Source organism: Quercus robur, chromosome 8 (assembly GCF_932294415.1).
Source record: "Quercus robur chromosome 8, dhQueRobu3.1, whole genome shotgun sequence".
In the NCBI taxonomy this organism is placed as follows: Eukaryota; Viridiplantae; Streptophyta; class Magnoliopsida; order Fagales; family Fagaceae; genus Quercus; species Quercus robur.
The window spans coordinates 29,521,040-29,541,044 of NC_065541.1; positions in this window are offsets into that span (position 1 = coordinate 29,521,040).

Genomic DNA, 20,005 nt, shown 5'->3' on the forward strand with positions numbered 1-20,005 from the left:
AGCAAAATAAATTCTATCCAAACACACCCAAATCTGAAAGTGAAGAGTGAAAAGAGGAGAAAATAAATAAATAAATAAAAATGAGGCGTGAGTTGGTCAGCGTGACAAAGAGGCGTGGTGTTGTCAAATGGATTTCACCCTTTTCCGAATATTTATAAAAATTATGATTTTATAAGCCTCAGCTTAGAGGAGTGAATGGAATGAAATGAAAATGAATGAAAAGAATATTTTTAGAATATTCTTCTCTTCTCTTGTTGGAAGTTTTAATGGAGAGAATGGAAAGTCAATTCCCTTATTTGGGAGTTTAGGTAGGAGGGAATAGAATGGGTAGGAGGAAACACTCATTCCTCTTTATTCCCTTAAAATTTCAAATTTTCATTCCCTTTGAAATTGGGAGAAATGGGAGAGAATGGAATTAGATTTAATGATTTTTTTTACGAAAACTCCCAAAATACCGCTGTATATACAATTCTTTATTTTAAAATAAGGGTCTAATAGTAATATTGTCATAAAATGATTTCATTACATTCCTTCAATGTTGCTCCTAAACAAGATTATTTACATTCCATTCATTTTTATTTCTTTCTATTCCTTTATTTTAAAACATCCAATTAAGGTTACTTAATTCTATTCCATTCTTTTTCATTCCTTTAACTTACTTAAATACATTCCATTTCATTCTATTCCTTTCTATTCTTTCATGATCATTTCATTTCATTCCATTCTTTTCCCTTATGAACTCCCAAGCGAAGCCTTAATGTTACTTAAGCTCTGCTTGGGAGGAGGGAATGGAATGGAAATGAATGAATAGAATAATTTTAAAATATTCTTCCCTTCCCTTGTTTGAAAGCTTTAATGGAGGGAATGGAAAGCTCATTCTCTTATTAGGGAGTTTAAGTGGGAGATAATGAAATGGATAGGAGGGAACACTCATTCCTCTCTATTCCCTTAAAATCTCAAATTTTCATTCTCACCAAAATTGAGAGGAATGGGAGGGAATGAAATTAGATTTAATGATTTTTTTACTAAAATTCCCAAAATACCCCTATATATTCAATTATTTATTTTAAAATAGGGGTCTAATAGTAATATTGTCATAAAATGATTCCATTCTATTTCCTCCATGTTTCCCTCAAACAAGATTACTTACATTTTATTCATTTTCATTCCTTTATTTTAAAACATCCAATCAAGGTTACTTAATTCCATTCCATTGCATTTCATTCCATTTCCATTCCCTTACTTAAATACATTACATTCCATTCTATTCATTTCCATTCCCTTATAATCATTTCATTTCATTCCCTTATGAACTCCCAAACGGAGCCTTAGGGAACGGAAATAAATGAAAATAATCATTTTAGAATATTCTTCTCTTTTCTTATTTGGGAGTTTTAATAGAGGGAATGAAAAACGCATTCCCTTATTTGGGAGTTTAAGTAAGAGGGAATGGAATGGATAGGAGGGAATACTCATTCCTCTCTATTCCCTTAAAACCTCAAATTTCTATTCTCCCAAAATTGAGAGGAATTGGAAGTAATGGAATTAGATTTAATAATTATTTTACTAAAACTCCCAAAATACCCATGTATATTCAACTCTTTATTTTAAAATAAGAGTCTTATAGTAATATTGTCATAAAATGATTCCGTTCCATTCCCTCCATGTTGTTCCCAAACAAGATTACTTACATTCCATTCATTTCCATTCATTTATTTTAAAATATCCAATCAAGGTTACTTAATTCTATTTCATTTCCTTCCCTTATAAACTCCCAAGCGAAGCATAGGAGGAGGGAATAGAATGGAATGGAATAGAAATGAATGAAAAAAATCATTTTAAAATATTATTCCCTTCCCTTATTTGGGAGTTTTAATGGAGAGAATGGAAAGTCCATTCCCTTATTTGGGAGTTTAAGTAGGAGGGAATGGAATGGATAAGAAGGAAACACTCATTCCTTTCTATTCCCTTAAAACCTTAAATTTTCATTCCCACCGAAATTGGAAGGAATTGGAGGGAATGGAATTAGATTTAATGATTTTTTTACTAAAACTCCCAAAAAACCTCTACATATTCAACTCTTTATTTTAAAATAGGGGTCTAATAGTAATATTGTCATAAAATGATTTCGTTCCATTCCCTCCATGTTGCTCCCAAATAAGATTACTTACATTTCATTCATTTCCATTCCTTTATTTCAAAACATTCAATTAAAGTTACTTAATTTCATTTCATTCCATTCTTTTCTACTCATTTCCCTTACTTAAATACATTTCATTCCATTCAATTTCTTTCCATTCTCTTATTATTATTCCATTTCATTCCATTCTCTTCCCTTATAAACTCTCAAGCGAAGCCTAAAAAGTAAAAAATTGATATGGAGAGTTCTCTAAATATAGTGTTTAAACACCAAAGAGTCTATTTGATAATATTGTTATAGTAATATTGTTTGTATTTTTTGAAAATACGTGTGGGTGAAAAAATGTGTAGAAATACGTGTAATATTATTTAAAAACTAAAAAAATGTGTTTAAACACATGTACCAAACGGGCCTTAAATTGAGAATCATGACTCAAACACTCTTATTTACCCTATAGATTTAGAGCCCGTTTGATATATGTGTTTAAATACATGTTTTCAGTTTTAAAACAATTTTATACATATTTCCACATACTTTTTCATTCACATGTATTTCCAAAAAATACAAACAATGTTACTAGAATAATATTACCAAACGGCCCGTGTTTAAATACTGAAAACTATTATTTGAAATTGCTTACCAAACAGCTTTACCCGTTTGGTAATGTTGTTTATAACAGTTTTCGCTATTTAAACACCACAACACGTATTTCTACAATACATTTTCATCTACACGTATTTCCACAATACTTAAACAACATTACTAAAAATCTCTTACCAAACAGCAACAACAATGAACAAACCTATATGAAGCAATCAGTGGCTCAGGGTTTCAATCTTAGCCACTGGAGACGAGCTTTTTTTTTGGGGGGAGGGGCGGGGGGGCGGATGTTTTACTAGGGGCTAAAAGCAAGTCATGATACTGACAAAATAGAAAATAGAGAAAGATATTCTACACGCCGTTTGATGGGGTGTTTCACGTGATTGAAAGCTCTCAACAGAAATTAAAATTGTATTCATGTTGATTTTTATTTTCATTTTTGGATTTCCAAGGGAAGCAATTAGAAAGAAAGGATTTTTTTTAATGGCTTTCAATTTCAAGTTACCTTAAAAAAAGAAGAGAAAGAGATAGTATTTAAAGTTTTAAACCCCGTTTGCTAAGGTGTTTTAAAAAGATATATGGCTAAAATTTAAGACATAATAAATGAGGTGGTAATTAGCATTAATGGGTTCATTTTTTTATTGTTAAATCTAATTAAATTTAATAGTTTAGAGTTACATCAAGTGTAACTTAAACTCATCTCTATCTGTAATATATATATATATATATATATATATATATATATATATATATTATAAAAGTTGAATCCTAAAACTGGTGGATACATTGCATGCTACAATGACACTTCAAAGCATCCTACAATTACACGTGGCAACTTCTTATATTTAATTGGTATGACCACTAATTCTTAATTTATCATTTGTCTATTTATTTTCCTAACCATTCCCATTCTAAAGACTATTCAAGTATTTTTGTTATAAAAAAAAGTAATTTGTTGGAAAAAAATACTTTAATTGAGTAATATATGTGTAATCTATTTAGATATTATATATTACATATTAATATTTTTTTAAAAAAAAATTATTTTGGAACCATAATTAAATACATCTTGATTAGAAAAGAAGTCTGGAAGTCTTTTTTTTTTCCCCCCACTTTTTGAACACATGAAATCAAAATAAAATGTATACAACATTCTCCTAACTTTTAGCTTTTGATGTTTCTTTTTTTGACACAAAGGTGTGTGTTTAAATATATATATATATATATATATATATATATAAAATTTGCTTTGGGTATTGATAGGAAGTGTTTTTACAATTAATTCAATTACCTACATGTATTGCATCCTCTTCCCTAACCTTTCATCTTCCTCATCCCCCTTTTTTTTTAAAATATAAATATGTTCTCTCATTATCCTTCTTATAAGCAACAAGCTTAGAAATTTGGATGAAAATTTTATTTCACAATTGCATTTTTGTTTTTGTTCTCTCTCTCTCTCTCACACACACACACCCTCACACGCACATCTATAATATATTAATCTCTAACCTTATTCTCTGATTTGCTTTAATACTTTTCATTTTTCATATTGTTTTTGGTATATGGAATTAAAGATTAAGCAATATTTTAGGCAAAAGATTGATTTATACATTTTATTGTTTAGAAATTGTTTTAATTATTTTGATGTTAATGCGAATATATTTTCTTTTGGTGTTTTGATTAGTGGGTGATTTTCTTTTTCTTTTTTTCGTTTTTTGGGAGAATTAATTAGTAGGTGATGTTCAATGTTGTTTCGTATAACTTTTGTCCAATTGTGATCCAAATTTTTATTAGTATTTTCATGATTGTGGAATTCATTGTGTATATGAAAGTTTTTAATGGTTATGTTAATATTTTTGTATCCAATATTTGGGTTAGAATTGTTTATATTCATCCTTAAATTATACAACGTGAAAGAGAAGGAGGAAAAAAAAATATGAGGCTTGTGTTGGTTAGAGTGAGAAAGAGGCGTGGTGTTGTCTCACACTTTTCTAAATATTTATAAAAATGTCATTCAGAAAATTAAAAATTGATACAGAGAGTTCTCTAAGTGTTTATTGTTTGTATTTTTTGAAAATACGTGTGAGTGAAAAAGTGTGTGAAAATACGTGTAATATTGTTTAAACACATGTACCAAGTGGGTCCTAAATTGAGAATCATGACTCAAACATTCTTATTTACCTTATAGATTTAGGGTCCGTTTGGTACATGTATTTAAACACATGTTTTCAGTTTTAAAACAACATTACACGTATTTTCACACACTTTTTCACTCACATGTATTTCCAAAAAATACAACCAATGTTACTAGAAAACCATTACCAAATGGGCTCGTGTTTAAATACTGAAAACTATTATTTGAAATTGCTTACCAAACAGATTTACATGTTTGGTAACGTTGAACAAACCCATAAGAAGCAATCAGTGGCTTAGGGTTTCAATCTTAGCCACTGGAGAAGAGCTTTGGGGGGAGGGGGGCGGGCAGAGGTTTTACGGGGGGCTAAAAACAAGTCGTGATACGTACAAAAAAGAAAATAGAGAAAGATATTCTATGTGCCGTTTGATGGGGTGTTTAAAAAGACATGTGATTGAAAGCTCTCAACAGAAATTAAAATCGTATTCATGTTGATTTTTATTTTCGTTTTTGGATTTCCAAGGGAAGCCATTAGAGGGAGAGGGTTTTTTTTTTTAATGGCTTTCAATTTCAAGTTACCTTAAAAAAGAAGAGAAAGAGATAGTATTTAAAGTTTTAAACCCCGTTTGCTAAGGTGTTTTAAAAAGATATATGGCTAAAATTTAAGAGATAATAAATGAGGTGGTAATCAGCATTAATGGGTTCATTTTTTTACTGTTAAATCTACTTAAATTTAATAGTTTAGAGTTACATCAGGTGTAACTTAAACTCATCTCTATCTATAATATATAAATAAATAAATAAATATATATATATATATATATTATAGAAGTTGAATCCTAAAACTGGTGGATACATTGCATGCTACAATGACACTTCAAAGCATCCTACAATTACATGTGGCAACTTCTTATATTTAATAGGTATGACCACTAATTCTTAATTTATCATTTGTCTATTTATTTTCCTAACCATTCCCATTCTAAAGACTATTCAAGTATTTTTGTTAAAAAAAGAAAGTAATTTGTTGAAAAAAAATTACTTTAATTGAGTAATATATGTGTAATCTATTTAGATATTATATATTACATATTGATATTTAAAAAAAAAAATGGAACCATAATTAAATACATCACAATTAGAAAAGAAGTCTAGAAGTCTTTTTTTTTTTTTCCACTTTTTGAACACATGAAATCAAAATTGTACACATAACAATAAAATGTATACAACATTCTCCTAACTTTTAGCTTTTGATGCTTCTTTTTTTGGCACAAAGGTGTGTGTTTATATATATATATATATATATATATATATATATATATATATATATATATATATATTTATATAATTTGCTTCGGGTATAGATAGGAAGTGTTTTTACAATTAATTCAATTACCTACATGTATTGCATCCTCTTCCCTAACCTTTCATCTTCCTCATCCCCTTTTTTTTTAAATATAAATATGTTCTCTCATTATCCTTCTTATAAGCAACAAGCTTAGAAATTTGGATGAAAAATTTATTTCACAATTGCATTTTTGTTTTTGTTCTCTCTCTCTCTCTCTCTCTCTCTCTCTCACACACACACACACACACACACCCACACCCACACGCACATCTATAATATATTAATCTCTAACCTTATTCTCTGATTTGCTTTAATACTTTTCATTTTTCATATTGTTTTTGGTATATGGAATAAAAGATTGAGCAATATTTAAGGCAAAAGATTGATTTATACATTTTATTGTTTAGAAATTGTTTTTATTATTTTGATGTTAATGCAAATATATTTTCTTTTGGTGTTTTGATTAGTGGGAGATTTTTTTTTTTTTGGGAGAATTAATTAGTAGGTGATGTTCAATTTTGTTATTTCGTATAACTTTTGTCCAATTGTCATCCAAATTTTTATTAGTATTTTCATGATTGTGGAATTCATTGTGTATATGAAAGTTTTTAATGGTTATGTCAATATTTTTGTATCCAATATTTGGGTTAGAATTGTTTATATTCATCCTTAAATTATACAACTTTTTCCCTTCACGTTTTAAATAAGATGTTTTATCTCCGTTTTTATGCAAGTGCAACCTCCTAAAAATTGGTTACATATTGTTTTATATATTCTTATTGAAACTCACTACTAACATACATGATAAAAATTAATACTCTACATTTAAAGGAAAACATTTTTTTTAGATGTTTTATTTTTCCCCTCATTTGTATCTCATTATCAAATAAATTTTACTATATTTTTTTTCCTTTTTACATTAAGAATGATATAAATATTTTAATATCATAGTATAGTCTCAAATTTTATATATTAATATTTCTAAGTGTTATATAAATAATATTAAGGCGAAAAGCCACTTTTAGTCCCTACATTTTCAGGCGATTCCCATTTTAGTCCCTTCATTTTATTTTTACCTTTTTTAGTCCCTATCCTGAAAAACGCTTATCGTTTTGGTCCCTGCCATTATATCAGAAACGGAGAAAGCTGACGTGGCAAACGACAAGAATAAATAATAGTAAATTAATGTCCACGTGGCCTAAATTAATAATAAAAAATATTTTTTCACGTTAGCATCTAAATTAAAAAAAATTAATTTATTAATTTGAACTAAATAAAAAAAATTAAAAACTAAAATTTACATGAATTGAGATCTAAGTGTGTCTTGAACAACAACACAAACCTAGATCTAAGAACACAAACCCAAAAATTAAGATCCAAAAATTCAAAATCTCAAAATCACCATTTTCTCAAACCCAGCAATATCATCAAATCCTAAAGCCTCATAGTATCAAATCAATCCAAAAATACAACACAACCAATCCAAACAAAAAAAATCTCAAACTCAGAACAACCCATCAACCACCACGTCTGAAGCAAGCCACGAACCCAAGGACAATCACAGTGACCAAACCCACCAATAAATCACAAACCAAACCCCAAATGAAGAACCAAACCACGAAGCAAGCCACACACCAAACCCAGATCGGAACCACCAACCACCGCCACCTTGACCCGAATTGGAACCACAACTCAACAAAAATTTACCCATGAAACCCACGAATTTAGAACAAACACTGTGGCCCACTCCCAACAAACACAATCAACAAACCCCCCCCCCCCCCAAATCCAAGACCAACGACAAAAGCCTAATGCGAAAAAGGGAGAGAAAGAGAAATCAACGCCGCCGTGCCGCCGCCTTGGACCTGATCTGGTCGGGCTAATGGGTTCACGATGGGCCGATGGTTTTCAGGTGGATGGGCTATGCGATTTTCAGGTGGATGTGCTCTCTCACGTTTGACCGACGAGAGTTGTAGTGGAACGAGCTTTCCGTTGGAGAAGAGCTTGTCGGCGAGGAGCATGGCCACCGAATCTAGGTTTGCTTGAGGTGGGTTTGCTGGGTTTCTTTTTAAATGAGATGGGTTGTTCTAAGTTTGAGATTTTTTTGTTTGGATTGGTTGTGTTGTATTTTTGGATTGATTTGATACTATGAGGCTTTAGGATTTGATGATATTGCTAGGTTTGAGAAAATGGTGATTTTGAGATTTTTAATTTTTGGATTTTAATTTTTGGGTTTATGTTCTTAGATCTGGGTTTGTGTTCTTGTTCAAGACACACTTAGATCTTAATTCATGTAATTTTTAGTTTTTAATTTTTTTTTATTTGGTTAAAATTAATAAATTTTTTTTTTTAATTTAGATGCTGATGTGGCATTTTTTAATGCCAAAAAACATTTTTTATTATTAATTTAGGCCACGTGGACATTAATTTACTATTATTTATTCTTGCCGTTTGCCACGTTAGTTTCTCCGTTTCTGATGTAACGGCAGGGACCAAAACGAGAAGCATTTTTCAGGATATGGACTAAAAGTAGTAAAAATAAAATGTAGAGACTAAAATGGGAATCACCTGAAAATATAGGGACTAAAAGTGGCTTTTCGTCTAATATTAATATATTAAGAGATTTTAGTGGACTTTTTATGTAATATTATTAACTCAAATAACAGAAATAAAATTTTATTCTTTGTTTCACTAATAATGTCTATAGATTAGCAACGATTGGAAGGAAAAACAACATTTTTTTCCAGGATTATAATTATGTTTTTATTAAATTGTTACTTTTACCTAATATTTTAAATAGCAATGCTTATGAGTTTCCATGCATCACAATAATAATAATAATACTAATTTACAAAAAATCTATTTTAAAAAGCGTGCAATGCATGGGTCTATCACTATTCATCAGTGTATGTGTGTGTGTGTAGAGAGAGAGAGAGAGAGAGATGGGTTCAAGACTTTAAGTTACACTTTGTGTAACTTCACAAGAGTTACACTATTTTTAGATTGTAGATCCTCATTAGAGCTAACAATAATAAATCACTACTTCCCATGTCATTAATATAGGGTCATTAATGCTACTTTTTTTGGGATGTCCCAGTATTAATGACAGTGTGATCAAACCTTTTCTTTTATTTCTTCTTCTTCTTCTTGGTTTTTTATTTTTTTATTTTTTTTTTATAAACGCACATGTGAACCTGTTCTACAAATTTTCATCCATCTCTTCGACCACCTTAAGCGCAATCTTGTATAATTCTATGCGCCATACTTATAGTTATCCTAGCAACTCTAATATGCAGCATGATGAGTTGTCTAAGACAAGTTTACTTGTTGAATTTTGCTTTTTAAGAGTCTGACACTCAACTCTAATAGGTAGCAGGAAAACTTAATTTCAGAAGAAAAACCAAGCTGATTCTAGGTTTCTCAAAAGAAAGTTTAGCATTTCAAAAGAAAATTTTGGATAGGTGAAGGTATGGTGAGAAGCCATACGTCTCCAAAGTAGTATTACACATCCTAGTGAACATAAGTGTCAATGAGCGAGGAAGGTGGCAGAGACGGTGATTTTTGGAGTGCTTGACAAGTTGTCGGAAATACCGAGAGTAAAGTTTAAGGACATATTGATTCTTGTTGTGAATTGCAATTTGTTCAATCAAATGCCAGCATTGTCAGCTAAATTGTTGGACATACTGACATACATATATACCTATACACAAGCCGTAGAATCAATTTACCATTCTTGCGCATGTAAGGTGGTATAGGACCAATCAAAAAATTCTCTAGCCTTAAGGCTCTCATGGGAAAACGACTTGTTTCAAAGAAATTTCCGTGAGGCTTAAAAAGAAAACTCTCCCTACTATTGTTAAGCAATTGAAGGAAGTCTCGCTTCTTGTAATATAGAAATCTAATTTTTTTTTTTTTTTTTGTCATGAACTCATTCATAAAGATACTTGATGGAGATTAGCCTCTCAAAAACTAAGCCTTACTAACTAAGTCACTCGTTCGACAAGGTATGAGCCTCATCTGGCCCATACTGCCTGCCAAATCTCCCATCCCAAGGAAATCACCATTCTTCTAACCTAGTACTCCCACTTGCACTTCTAGCAACCCAGCATCTCAGGTTGTTCGAAATCCAAGGCCCATTCATCTGTCCCTCTAGACGACCATTCTTCAGTGGAACATACTTATGGAAATCCTTGGGCATTAAGCTTAAAGCATATGCCACCATCCCCACATTTTCCAATTATAGGCATGAATGCCATGAATCCAACTACCATTAACTTCATTCTTCTGTCACACTCCTAGTAAGGAAAGTGACAAAAACCATGGAAGAAGTCAACCCAATGCTCCTATATAAACACTAGATCTCCTCCATTCCAAGGCATGGGTGAAATCCCCACAACTTTTCTGCTATTAGAGTTCATTTGTATTTCTTGTGAGATTTTAACTCAAGCATGGGAGAGCCTTTGGCTAGCATCACATTGGCGCTTTCCAATAGTGTGTTCTTTGCTTATAGGTCTTCCAGCTCCCCTCATTTGGACAATTGGCTCATTGATTTTCCTTGCATCATCAATACCCTTTCCTGTTTATTAGATTAGCAAGATCGGATTTGCACTCTCTCCTTTAAAATCATATTTAGGTCACAAATATAACATTTCGAGTTGTTTACATTTTCTTGGATTTTACTTATGGACTCATTTATGGATTTTATTTATTGTTCTTAAATTAATTGCATAGGAAAAAAATTTGTCTATATTACATCCAAATTCTTGTTATAATAGGTAAAGCACATATATCACATTCACAAGTATTGTTGCAAAAGACAAAAACCCTATTTTCCAATCACCTATGCTTATTTCTCTTATTTTTCAACTACTCACTTTTTCCCAAATTTTTTTCTTTTATATCTATATAGCATTTCTTTAATTATATAAATTTCAATCACACATTCTCTTCTTATTGTTGGTGATCAATCAAAGGAAGTCTCTCTTCTGGTAATTTAGAATTTTAATTTTGTTTTTTAGATTTTTGTCACAAAAATCATTTATAAGCATACTCTTTCTTGTTTACAAGATTAGCTACCTAAAATATGCAAAAGTCAAATATGCACTCTAAGTAAGTATTGACTATTAAAATAAGGGGTAAGATTTATATATAGTTCCTTATATATTATATATTAAATTCTCAATTAAATTCAAACACGTGGTTTTATTGAATTTAATTGTTTTTAAAAATATAAAATCAAGCTACCAATAAAATTTTTTTAAAAAAATCCTAGTGTAATCTAAGTGACTAAACAGAATTGGAATAACCAAGTAAGCCCAGTTTAAAACATCACCTTTTCCAACAACAAGCTCATCCCATAAATAAATTAAAAAAAAAAAAAAAAAAACCCTACTAATGCTACAATAATCTATAAATAAGAGTGAAACATAACACACTTTTTTGCATGTACTTGGTACTAGTAGTAGCAAACTTCCTTCACACACTTTGTGTCTGCTTGTTAGGGTGAGGGTAGGGTTTAACCTCACCAATCCTACTTCTCCACTTCTTCTAAAATCCAATGAACCTTACCAAGAAGTGAAAGCTCGACAAAAACGGTGTTGATCTAACTAACATAGACCCCTCCATCCCGAAACTTACACCCAAAGATGTGTGTAAGATCGTGGACCGCATTGTTGACAAGGGGAAACTCATCAACATCATAGCCAATGCTGCCTCTCATCGCATGGACGTCCTTAATTCCGTCCGATCTCTCAAGGACTTGGACTCATCTTAACTCAAACTCTTCATTCGTGGACTAGGTTGGGACACCACCACTAAAGCCTTCACAACCTCTTCTCTTCCTATGACAAGCTTGGGGAATACTTCGTAATCCTTGAAAAGAAAACTAGAAAATCCAAGAGTTATAGCTTCGTCACCTCTAAGGACATTAATGAAACTTACCTAAATCTTGTCTCTTATTGAGATTATAGATTTCGTCTTGAGGAATAGGGTTCCCACAATGTTACTTGTGATTACCCACAAATGCCGAGATATTAAATGTGTAAAATCTCACTTCGGAATACATCACAGTAACTTACATTTCATGTTTGAAATCACATTCCTCTCAAGATTGAGTCAATACATTTAGTAGTTATGAGATTGTTTGTTCAATTGACAGTAGTTTATAGAACGACTCATAGTGGTCTATTTCAATGTATATAAATACACCAAAATATCAACTAGAATTCTCCACTTTCATAATCAAAACAAATCATCATGATTGATATGATTGTAGTCTTATCAAATGAAATGCCCAATTTCATCACTGACTATGAATATTTATGAGTTTATAAGGAATTGTGATTTAGATATTTTGCATGTGAATCTCATTCCCATACTTGAATCACATGCAATGCATCTTATGGTCTATACACAATGTCTGATGTTCATATAATTCTAAGAAGATAAAAAGCTTTTGACGGGTAATTAAAAAGTCAAAATCGTCCATGAGGGTCGTCCAAGAGAACAATGTTTGTCAAATAAGAAGAAGATCATCGTTCAGAAGGAAAGAGCAACATAGTAGTACTAGGAAGGCGCAAGTTTGTCTAAGATGAAGATAGGTCATTTAAAGACAAGAAACCATAGACGATGGATGAACATTTAGTAAATTCTAAGGTGTTCTCTGCAAACCAAGAATGGTTACACCATGATCCACTATTCCAAGACGTGAGATGAATTCCCCGAAATTTGTTTTACACTCCCTACTAAGTCCACACATCTCTCACGATGATAGTGGCACCTAAAAAGTAGCCCTATTCCAAACTCTCTATAAAAGGGACCAAACCTCACCAAGCAAAGGTATACATAACTATTCATCCACTTCTCATACTTAAGTCACAGAGAGAGATACTAACTTAACCATCAGAGGGTCTTTGGCCAGTTTCACCCTGGTCAACTTCGATAGTCTTTCTTTCTTTTTCAAGTTGTTGATCTGCATTAGCATTTGGAGCTTGCGGCCTATTGATTTCTTACCTCATTAGTTAGTGCCATTTGTGGGAAGGGAACTGCCACTTTGCTCCTTAAGACAAAAAGTTTGCATGGTCTGAACTAGATCAATGGCCATAAGTCCATAAAATCTAGAAACTAGAAACGTCTCCAATTGTCCAAACCACAGCCATGATCCTTCACCAATTTTCGTCTAGCAACAGTTGCAATCTATGGCAGCTACAGTTACGGAATTGACACAACAAAACTAGGACTTTGCTAGGAAAGTCCACAAGAAAAAGCACTGTCAACATCAACATGCAAATCGAGAAGAGCATGGACGAGACCAAGAGGATAGGAGGGCAGAGAGTAGCGTTGAAGGAGAAGATCGGTCAAGGGGAACAGTAACCTAAAGGGTACCACAGTTGGACTGAGAAGTGGACTAGATGAAGATAGCCATAACAGAAATGAGGGACTCCATGAGGGGAAGAACACACATAGACGACCTCATCCACAAAATTGGTTCCCCCTTTACTGCGTCAATCACAACTCATCCTCTACCTCCCAAGTTCAGGATGCCTACTCTAGACTCATACAATGGGTCACAAGATCCCTGTGATCACGTTGCTATATTCAAGATGACTTACATCTTTATGGGATTCCAGACAAGAACATACTCAAATTTAAAGATATAATCATTAGGCTCAATAGAAAGGGGGCACAAACTCAAAGTCCATACAAAATGTAAACGAATAAATTATGGTCTTCCTAATCAAAGCAAATAAAACTCCCCTTACATAACTATTCCCCTCGACTTAGGGCACATTTGGTGCAAAAATTACAATAAGAATTAGTAATCTTTATTATGGGAAATAAATGATGATGTAATGTACTTCTAATAATTATTACTATTCATATATTTGGTTGTAAAATTAGAATAAAATTAATTGTTATGTGCATATGGAAAGAGATAGGTGTTTTTTTTTTTTTTAGTGGTGCATATTAAAAGTTTGAATTTTTAGAACTATATTAATTTGAAAAGTTATTACACCTACTGAAGAATAAAGGGCATGTTTGGTATGTTGTAATAGATTTGTAATGGAAAAGTTATTCATGTATAATAATTATTCGATTATTTGGCTGTATCTATATTAGAGGGAAAAGTTATTCCTTCAGAATATATATTCATTAAATCGAAGAATAACTATTCATCTTTAAAATTGTTGTAATAGTTATTTCTTATTATTTCTTATTACATGTAACTATTTTTAAAAATAATATATTTCCAAAATATCCAAACTTTCCATGTGCATTTATTTTTTACTAGCTCTTCATATATAATAACCAAACTTATGAACATAAATAATTATTAAATTACAAAATCTTTTATTACTAATTACTAATAATAAAGATTACTATTTCTAACATAATCTTCATTTAGTATACCAAATGTGCCATAACTATTACAATTATATTAGAAAGGAATATCTATTTCTCAATTCAAGGAATAATATTTACTAAAGAATAGCTATTCTTCGTAATAAAAATGCAATCAAATAACTATTCTCTATGAATAGTCATTCCATTATTGAATTTATTATAGTACACCAAACATGCCCTTATTATTGTATATAAGGCTCTAAATTAAATTCAAACACATACTTGTATTGAATTTAATTGTCTCGAAAAATATATAATTGAATGCGAAAATTAAGGGTAATTACACCTTAACACCCTAATTTACATTTTTTTTAAAAATCAAAATTATACACACCATAAACTTTCAGAATGTACAGTTAGTATCCTAAACTATAACTCATGTTACATTTTACACCCCACTGTCAATTCTGCCATTATCTTGGACTGAAAACCAAAGTTTAGGGTGTGAACTATAATCGGGAATACAATTTAAGATGGTAAAGTATAATTTCTCATTTGTTTTTAGAGAATTGAAAAAAATGAGCAGTGAGATCTTTTCACGTGGCACCATGCTTTTCCATCCAAGTTGATAGCCAAATTGCCGGTGAAGTGCAAAGTGAAACATGAGTTACAGTTTAGGGTAATAACCATTACGGGTGACAATTTTTATTCATATCCATAAACCCACTCATAACCCACCTTATTTGGATAAGTCTTAACCTAACTCATTTGAATATTTGGGTTAAATGAGTAAAGACTCATTAGGTTATTAAATTAGATGGCTCTAAATGGATAAACCCACTAATACCCACTAAACCCATCTAAAATCTAAATTTAAATAAACCCACAAATACCCACTAAACCCATTTAAAATCGAAAATTTAAATAAACAACATAATCTCTAAATTTCTAAACCAAAAAATTTGGCCCTCAGTCTCACTCTCCTTCACATTAAAATACATTCTTTCCCTTAAATTTTTTTAGTAACCAAACAGGTTAAAACTTCAAATTAAGGAAATTCTAGAGAGAGATAGAAGGTACCTGAAGAGTAGATTTAAGGTCGGGTTTCGACGGTGCGTAGAAGTGAGAAAGGCATTGTTGAAGGTCGTGTCTATTCGTCTCTTTCGCTTACTTTCCCTCTCAAAAACTTGTCAAAGGCCATATTAGAGTGCAACATAAACTAGGTTTCCAATCTTCACATCAGATTTCTCAGGTAAGTCATTCAATTCTTGGGTTGAGTTCTATGTTAAAGTTTTCAAGAATTTTGGGTTTAGGGTTTTCTGAGACAAAAAAATTTTGGTTCAAAATATGTTTAAGCATTTCAAATTCAGTTCAAGCAAAGGTAACAAGCAAAGCCCATTTCGTATTTTTTGTTTATTGTTTTGTGATTGTTACTGACCATGATTTTTTTTTTTTTTGGGTTTGATTAGAGGGAAGCAATAAAAAAAGACTTGGAAAAGATAGCTCAACAAGAATAAAAGCTATTTCCCTTTGAGACCTTAGTTGCTGCTACTAAAGATTTTCACATAACTCACAAGCTCGGTGAAGGTGGCTTTGGACCCGTTTTCAAGGTAAGATTAAGATCCCTCTCTTAATTGGGTTTTGAGTTCTAAGTTAAAGATTTTTTTCTTTTCTGGGTGTTTGACAATTTGCATCTATCCACTTTTACCTTTTGGGTTCTATTCAAATTGTCACCTATGTTTTTGCCTTTTGTGATTTGGTTAATTTGAAATATATATTTGTAGAAATTGTGATTTTGATTGTCTTATCTTTTAAGGTGAACCATGTCTATAACCGAGGGGATGGATGAATTTGAACAAACAGTTTCAAGTGCTAGCAAAAGAAGTAGGGGTAGAACTTCTGAAGTGTGAAATGATTTTGAAATATTACCTTTATATGAAGATGGCCATCAAAAAGTCAAGTGTAGAAAATGTACTAATATTTTAATGGCAGATAAGGAGAATGGGACTAGTAATTTACATGTCATGCTAAGAAATGTCATCAAGAAAATGATAGTGAGCCTTACCATCCTCCCCTTGATCAAGATATGTATCGTGAAAAGATTGCAATGGCAATTATTAGGCATAATTACTCATTTTCATCTACGAAGCATGAGATTAATGAAGAGATTCATATCCTTCTAAATCCTGATGTTAAGCTAATATCTAGGAATACAGCAAAGTCATATGTTTTGAAAATCTATAAGAGAGAAAGAGAAAATCTCAAACATGTTTTAGAGTTAGTCTAGGGCAAGATTTGCTTAGCATCAGATTTGTGGAAATCTTCCACAGCGAATGAGTACATGGTATTCATTGCACACTACATTGATGCAAATTGGGAGTTGCAAATGAGGGTTTTATGTTTTTCTCATACGCCACCTCCTCGTAGTGGTAAGATTTTCGCAGAGAGATTGTTTAACATTCTAAAAGAATGGGGCATTGAGAAAAAAGTATTTACAATCTGTTGAAGTACAAATTTTCGGGCTTTAATTTTATTAGCCCACTCACAAAAATAACCACATAAGCCCATAAACTATTTTGAGCCCACATAAATATTCCCCACATATTACTCAAATTTTCTCCATGTTATTGGGCTCCCATAAATACTCTTTATATAAGCCCCATAAATTACCTTGGGCTCTCACAAATATTCCCTATATAACCCCCATAAATTATCTTGGGCCCTCTCACACATATTACCCACATATTATCCAACTTGGATTTTCACAAAAAAAATACCCATCATATTACCAACAAGATTGGGCCACAAAATTATATTATCTCCATAAAAAAAGCCCAAAAAACATTTACCTTGTGGGAAAATTCAAAAAGCCCAACAAAACCCCCTCTAAAAGCCCGTTACGATATGGCAACTCTTAAACCTGTTACGATACGGCAACTCTTAAACCCGTTACGATACGACACCTCTAATGCCCATTATGACACGGCACTCTAAAAGCCCGTTACGATACGACAACTCTAAAGCCTGTTACGACACAACACTCTAAAAGCCTGTTATGATACGACAACTCTAAATCCTGTTATGATACAGCACCTCTAAAACCCGTTATGACACAGCACTCTAAAAGCCCATTACGATATGGCAACTTTAAAACCCATTACAATACGACACCTCTAAAGTCCGTTACAACACGACACTTTAAAAGCCCGTTACGATACGGCACTCTAAAAGCCCATTATAATACGACACCTCTAAAACCCGTTACGATACAGCACTCTAAAAGCCCATTACGATACGACACTCTAAAGCCCGTTACGACACGGCACTCTAAAAGCCCGTTATGATACGGCCCCTCTAAAACCCGTTATGATATGACATTTCTAAAGTCTGTTGCTACACGGTAATATTTTTACGAAATCCTACAAAACCCAAATACTAATTTGGCACTTATTTTACAAAGCCTAAATGCTAATTTGACACTTATCCTACAAAGCCCAAATACTAATTTGACACCTATTTTACAAAACCCAAATGCTATTTTGACACTTATTTTGCAAAACCCAAATATTATTTTGACACCCATTTTTACAAAGCCCAAATATTATTTTGGCAAAAACTATTACATTATGCTCAAAGCCCAAAACTATTTCTTGGCAAAATATATACTAAAGTCCCTAACTCATGGGAAATATAAATTAGTCATCTCTCAAAAATATTTCTTTCACAAAATTTATGGGAACTGTGCTTATTTTTCCATAATCAACTAACTACAAAAACCCATGTACATTACCCATGACAAAATTATTCATTTTTGTAGGGATGACCGAGCCTAAGGAAGCTCAAAGCCTAGCTGAGCCAGCCCAACTCATATAAATCCCAGCACCTGAAGCTCACGTGAGCTATCCAGACAAATTTCAGCACAACCTGACAGTTGGAGCCCATCACCATCAGTTCCAGCATGTCCAATCAGATTAGAAAAGGGACACGTGTCCAGCAGGGGTTAAACCCTTCTTTGCCAAGCTAAATTCCATCATTTCTCATGTGACATAAAGCTGAGGTGACATGACAAAAAGCTGGGAAGCTTTAACCAGCTGTATCTCCTTCCTTCTCTAACTCATTCGGTCAAGTACCAAGGGTAGCCATAACCAAGCAATGAAGGCTTCTAGAACAACGTGAAATCAGTTCATTATCATGCCCAAAATGTGTACTTTCTAGTTCATGGACCAAGCATATGAACCTAAATGGGGAAAACTTAGGGAAATATGGTTTGGAGGGCACCAAAGGGATCCTAGTAGAGTTCTCAGCACAGGGCTTCAAGATTAACACCTGGCTTGGGATAATACAATCTGCCTTAGGGAACTCTGATTCTAGCAGCAGAAAAACCAAGATTGTTAGCCTAATACATGCTTTAATCCCATTAGCTAAGGCCAAATCAGCATTTAATACTAAGTCAAAATCCCAGCTGTATTACCCAAAACAGCAAGAACATCCTAAAGCTGAGCTTGCTATTCTTGGCGAAAGATCCTAGGAACGATTCTCTAAGGATTTTCTGAAGATTGAGGAAGATTTAGCAAAGATTATTTGCTAATTACCCCCTCAAACTCAACTATAAATGGAACTCTCTACTAATCCTTTGAGGGGATCGAGATACACTAAGTGATACACTAATAGAAAGGAGTTCTTCCTTAAACTCTCTGTTTAGCCTTCTCTAAACTCTGAAAAAAGTCACTGAGTTCTTAGTTTCAAGCTTAGAAACTAAGTTCCCCAGCTCCTAGGTCACAAATACTTCTCATACCTCTACTCATAAACACTCATCTATCTCCAGCAGAGAGCTCTAGCAGCTTTACTGTACACACACTCTCTCTCTACTCATACTACTTGAAATGTCCCTAATTACTCACTACTTATACTATATTCACGAGCATGTCTTAGCACCATAATGATCTTGCTGCGTTAGTTGGGATATCTTTCTCTCCCTTCATCTCACACTAAGTTATTCTCATTACTTGTTATAATGGAGCCCATAATATTCATTTACTCATTTACTATTGAAAGTTATGATATAACTATCACCATAGAATTTTTTCCTCATATTGTTGTGTTAGAAGACTCTTCTTCAAAGCCAACGGATGATGAGTTTGAAAATGTGGATATTTTTCTTAATCTGTAAAATAGATAATAGTTGGAGGCTTATTCTGTTCTGTCTTACTTTATGGCTGGGACATTTTACCGCTGAGCTATTTTCTATAGAAACATTTTACTGCTGGGCCATTTCTTACAGTATACTTTTAACCATGCTGACATGTCTACTGTAGGAATTGTTTACAGGCCATTCTTGTCAGTCTCAATCTAGGCCTAAGGCATAAAATAAAGTGAGTTCTTTGGATCTTCGCTGATAGCCTTTGGGCCGTGCCTCGAGCCCATTGTCGAGTTTCGATTT